Genomic DNA, 5,944 nt, shown 5'->3' with positions numbered 1-5,944 from the left:
TATTGAGTCTCTCTGTTAAAGGGTGGTGTTTCTTCCCTTTCCTTGATTTTGCCTTTGGCCTGAGATTGAATGAACTGAATACCTGTGCTCAGAAGATGCTTGAACTGTCGCTGCCCGTTTAACACGCGTTAACAAAAAGAGAGAGCTGAAACGAGAAGTGGAGATGGTAGCATATGTGTAAAGCCAATGTAGAATTTTTCTGGTTTGATGAACCTTTTAAAACAAATTGCGGAACTATAAATATCAGAAAATTGTCTTTTTGCTAAGTATCTAGCTGATAGATATCAGTGTATACAGATAGATAGTTATGCAAATAACCGTGAACATACATGTTCATATTACATAGGTACTGTTGACAAACTGTTGTGTTTGCATAGATGCTTGCCCTTGGGGCTAAGAGCCAAAAACGATTCATTCTTGTCATGGGAAAAACAATTTTAAAGCTCATTAATTATGCCTAAAATTTACATTTTTATTTTTACTCCAAGGCTTGATTGCAGTCTATTAATAAATGAAAATGTGCTTGCATTTTTAAGTACTTCTGGATTTCCCAAGCTTCATTTTTGAAGAGGGAAAAGCTCAGTGAACACTTTAATTTACTAAGGAAACTGTCAGGAGAAAAGGCTTTATTAAATAAAGAAATTGTCTTTGGAGAAATAGTTGGAGTTGAACAAATGTACTTAATGCCTACTGAGGCCCTTTTCTCTTTAATTTATGTTTTTATCAAAGTAAAAGAGATAGTTTTAAAAAAATCAAAAAACACTACAAAGCATATAAGGCAGAAACCAGTGCATTACCCCATCACTCCCCACTCCTGATCGTTTAATGTCTAAATTTTTTTCTTGAATTTATATCTATATTATACATACTTACAGTGTTTTAAATTTTTTTTCCAATTTTAGGAATTATGTATTGAATTCAAAATAAAGACAGATTTACTTCTTCCTTTACAATCTTTACACCTTTTATCTCTTATTCCTGGCTTATTTCACTGGTTAGGACTTCCTATATGGTGTTGAAAGGACTTTGCCTTGTTCTTGATCTTAGGGGTGAAATGTTCATTCCCTCATCATGAAGTATGATGTTAATTGTAGAGCTTTGTAGATTCCCTTTATCAAGTTGAGGAAGTTCCTCGCTATTTCTAGTTTGCTGAGTTGTGTTTGATTTGTTCGTTTTCATCATGAATGGGTATTGAATTTTGTCAATTTTTTCCTGCATCCATTGAGATGATCATATGGTTTTTCTATTTTAGTCTGTTGATATGGTGAATTACATTGATTAGTTTTAGAATGTTTAACTAACCATTGGGCCATGGTGTATGAGTCTTTTTAAGTATTTTAGATTTGAGTTGTTAATATTCTGAAAGAATTTTTTGTGTCTGTGTTCATACAACATTGGTCTTTAGTTTTCTTTCCAGGAAATATCTTTACCAGGTTTTGGTATCAGGATTGGCTAGTCTTATAAACTATGTTGGGGCATATTCCTGTCTCCCCTAATTTCTGAAATAATTTGTATGAGATTGGTGCTATTTCTTCTTTAAATGTTTGATAGAATTCACCAGTGAAGCCATTTGAGTCCAGAGGTTGTGAGGAGATATTTTATTATAAACCCAATTTATTTAATAGGTATAGGATTATTTATAGTTTTTATTTCTTCTAATGTCCCTTTTGGTTAGCTGTGGTTTTCAAGAAATTTGTTAGTTTCATCTAGTTAATGAAATTATTGGTATAAAATTATTCCTAATATCCCCTTATTAACCTCTAAATATCTGTAGGAACTGTAGTCATTTCTCTTTTTCATTCCTAATATTGGAAAATTGTTTTCTCTCTTTTTTTCTTGATTAGTGTAGCTAAGACGTTATCAGTTGTATTGACTTTTTAAGAAAACAACTATTTACTTTGCTGCTTTTTCTTTATTGTCTATTGATTTTCTATCTCATTGATTTCTATTTATTATTTCCCTTCTTCTTACTTTGGACTTCAATTGTTCTTCTTTGTCTAGTTTCCTGTGATGGGAGCTCAGAATAGGGAGTTGACATTTTTCTAATATAAGCATCTAAACCTATAAATTTCCCTTTAAATGCTGCTTTAGATTCATCCCACAAATTTTATGTTTTAATTATATTTCAAAGTACTTTCTAATTTCCTTTTTTATTTTGTCTTTGACCCGCAAATTATTTAGAAGTACATTATTTTGTTTCCAAATAATTGGAGATTTTTCCAGACGTGCTTCATTATTGATTTCTAATTTAATTCCATTGTGGTTAGAGAACATATTTGTATGATTTGAATCTTTTACATTTATTGAAATTTGTTTTGTGGCCTCAGATGTGGTTTACCTTGGTAGACACTCCATGTGTATTTGAACATAATGTCTATTCTACTGTTGGGTGGAGTGTTTTGTAAATTTCAGTTAGGTCTTGGTTGATATTGTTGTTCAACTCTTCTCTATCCTTACTGATCTTCTGTCTACTTGTTCTGTCACTTTTTTTTTTAAAGGAAGATTGGCCCTGAGCTAACATCTGTGGGCAGTCTTCTTCCTTTTTTCCTTTTTTTTTTTTCCTCCCCAAAGCCCCAGTAGATAGTTTGTATGTCATAGTTGTTCATCCTTCTAGTTGCTCTATGTGGGACGCTGCCTCAACATGGCTTGATGAGCAGCGCATGGGTCCACGCCCAGGATCTGAACTGGCAGACCCTGGGCCGCTGAAGTGGAGCGCGCAAACTTAACTGCTATGCTACCAGGCTGGCCCCTGTTCTATAACTTTTTGAGAGACAAGGGTTGAAATCGACTGTTGTTATGGATTTGTCTATTCCTTCTTGAAGTTGTATCAGTTTTTGCTTCATGTGCACCGAAGCTCTGTTATTAAGTGCATAAACGTTTAGTAATGATATATCATCTTAATGAATTCGCTCCTTAATCATTATAATATGACATTTTGTATTCCTGGGTAATAATTCTGTGCTCTGAAATCTGTTTCACCTGATATTAATATAACCACTCCAGCTTTCTTTTGATCAGTGTTAGCACAGGTATCTTTTTTCAGCCTTTTACTATTAGCCTATGTGAATCTTTATATTTAAAACAGGTTTCTGATTCCCCATCCCCAGCCTTAAGCAGCTGCTGTCTTGCCCTTAGGGAAGACTTGCATGCCTCAGAGGCAATTTCCTTCAGTGCTCCTGCCTTGCCTTCCACTGGGGATCTTCAGAATTCTCATCTATTATGGCAGCCCACTCATGACCATTAACTGTTAACAGTTCAGCTGGCTTTTTCCTCCTCCTCCTTCAGATGGGTTACCTCTTCTGATGCTCTATCAGGAATGAAAGCAGGCATAAATCTCTTCTCTCCTGTAAAGGGCTTATTACTTTCTGGATTTTAGTTTGTTCAGGTTTCCTTGTATTCTCAGCTCTCTATTGTGTTCAGTAAAACTACAATTTTGTAGCTTGTCCAACTTGTTTCATTGTTAGGTTGATGCAATGGTCTCTTACAACTATCTGCATCCTGACCAGAAGTGAAAACGTGAAGTTTTATTATGGAAGGAGGAAACCAAGTTCTCTTATTTTCCACTGTCTTTGCAATCCTCACTGCTCTTAAAGTACATGGCTCCTTCTAGCTTTCCTATATAGGTCTAACAAATTTTTTTTTGAATCAATATTTATGCTTATATCATTTTAACTATATAAGTATTGTTCATTACTGAATCACTGTTACTTCCTTTTACAACTGTTTGTTTCTCCTGGACTTAATGATTAGTGATAGGAATATAGAAAGTTCAGTAGTTAAAAACAAGAGCCCAGATTCTCATCAGAATTGCAAAAACCTACTAAATCTTATTATTTTCACATGCTCAAATGCATCAAGAATCCTATTGCTTCCATTTTCTCCTTTCTTGCTGGAGCCCTCTGCACTATTCTATTCTGGAATGGTTGTACTATGCCCAATGCATACTGACAACCTGGGACTTCAGCTCATCTCATCGTGCACTGAATCTTTTGTTGCCTCAATTCTTTGTCTTCTTCTTTCTTGGTTCATTCTCTTGTTTTGGTGCAGCATAGCCACAGTAGCTGCTTGAGAAACAGAGCGTGGGAGGTAAATTTTTCAAGTCTTTGCATATTTGAAAATGTTGTTAGTTGATAGCTTGGCTGACTACAGAATTCTAATTTAGAAATCATTATCCCTCTGAATTTTGAAGAAATGTCTCCTTTGCTTTCTAGCATTGCTAGAAATATTACTGTGGAAAAGCCCCATTCCATGCCAAGACCTATTTTTCTTTTTTCCTCTTTTGAAGCTTTTAGGATCCTCTCTATCTGCAAATACCTGAATTTTCATGATGAAATGCCTTGGTGAATCTTTTTCATGGGCAATTTTTATCTGGAAACCCATATTTTTCAGTTCTGGATTTACTCTTTTATTATTTTCTTCATACTTTCCTCTTTTAATTTTTCTGTTCTCCTTCCGTAACACTTACATTTGGTTGTTGGACCAGGTTTTCTGTTTCAATTCCCTTCTTTCACATCTCTTGGTTTTTTTGATCTACTTCTTGGGAAATTTCATCAACTTTATCTTCCAAACCTTCTCTTTCTCTCTCTTTAATTTTGCTTTGTTATTTTTAATACAAAAAGAAATGATCATTTGAATAATATTTTCTTCTTGTTTAATGGATGAGATATCTTCTTTTATTACTCTGAGGATATAATAGGGTCATTTTATCAATTTCTTTAAAGTTTTACTCTGCTTTTTTTGTCTTTAAAATTGCCTCTTTTATTCCAAGATCTATTTTTCTGGTTTAAATATTTGGGTCTCTTTCTTTCAGGTAAGAGATTTCCTCAAATGTCTGATTTGTTCTTGGCTGTTGAATCATAATGAGAATAAGGCATTAAAACACTGTGTGAGTGTGGCTTGCTGACTAGTGGGCTCTACTCCAGAGGGTTCCTATCCATTTCCTAGGGGAATTTAGACATGTCGGTAACTTCATGTATTTTCTCTCAAGTGTGTTGGTCCAGAGAAGAAATATATAATTTCCTGCTTGGTGTGGACATAGCCCTGGCTGCCAGCATCTGGGAAATGATCAAGGAAGGTAGAAGGTGGATGGACTTAGGGTTGTGTTCTCACCATTTATTGTAGACACTTTTGCCTAATCCTTTGTTTTGCTTCTTTCCTTGCTCAGCTGTCTTGATGACCCAAAGTTCAGAGTCTCTCTCTCAGTTACTCAGGAGGGTAAACCTCCTGTCACCTCCTGGGTTGGGGGAGGGGATGCTACCTGAATATACAGGGTGAGTGAGGGGATCCAGAGGTATAATTTTAAAGCAGTCATTTTCATATCCATCCCACTTCTCACCCTGCCTTTCAGAAACTACCAGTGCCTCTAGTTCTAAGCTCTCTTGGGTTCTAATGAGAATATTATCTTGCTTTTCTTTGGCATCCTTATCTGCTGGCAATTAGATATTAGCTTCCTTTACTCTGCTAAGTTATTTACCACTGGTCCATCCATTTTCAATCTTCCAAAATGTTTTGCGTCTCTCATCTCAATCATCTCCACATGATTTCAGGAAGGAGCAAAGATAACACATCCATTCAGTCCACCATATTTAACAAAATTACATCTCAGTTATATGGAGATATAATATACATACCATAAAAGTCACTCTTTTTAAGTGTATAGATCAGTTTTCATAAATGCACACAGTTCTGCAACCACTACCACAATCAAGATATAGAACATAGCCATGACTCCCAAAAAGTTCCCTCAAATGCATTTGCATTCAATGCCCTCCCTCTACCCTGAGTCCCTGGCAACCATTAAACCATTTTCTCTCCCTAAAGTTTTGCCTTTTAGGATGTCATATAAATGGAATCATACAATTATATAGTCATTTGTGTCTGGCTTCTTTCATTTAACATAATACTTTTTTGATTTTCGCCCATTTGTTTTATATATCAGCGGTTC

The sequence above is a fragment of the Ceratotherium simum genome, chromosome 28, assembly GCF_057802395.1.
Source record: "Ceratotherium simum simum isolate JZ-2026a chromosome 28, ASM5780239v1, whole genome shotgun sequence".
NCBI classification, from domain to species: domain Eukaryota; kingdom Metazoa; phylum Chordata; class Mammalia; order Perissodactyla; family Rhinocerotidae; genus Ceratotherium; species Ceratotherium simum.
The sequence above is the reverse complement of the archived record's forward strand: the minus strand, read 5'-3'. Positions refer to the sequence as shown.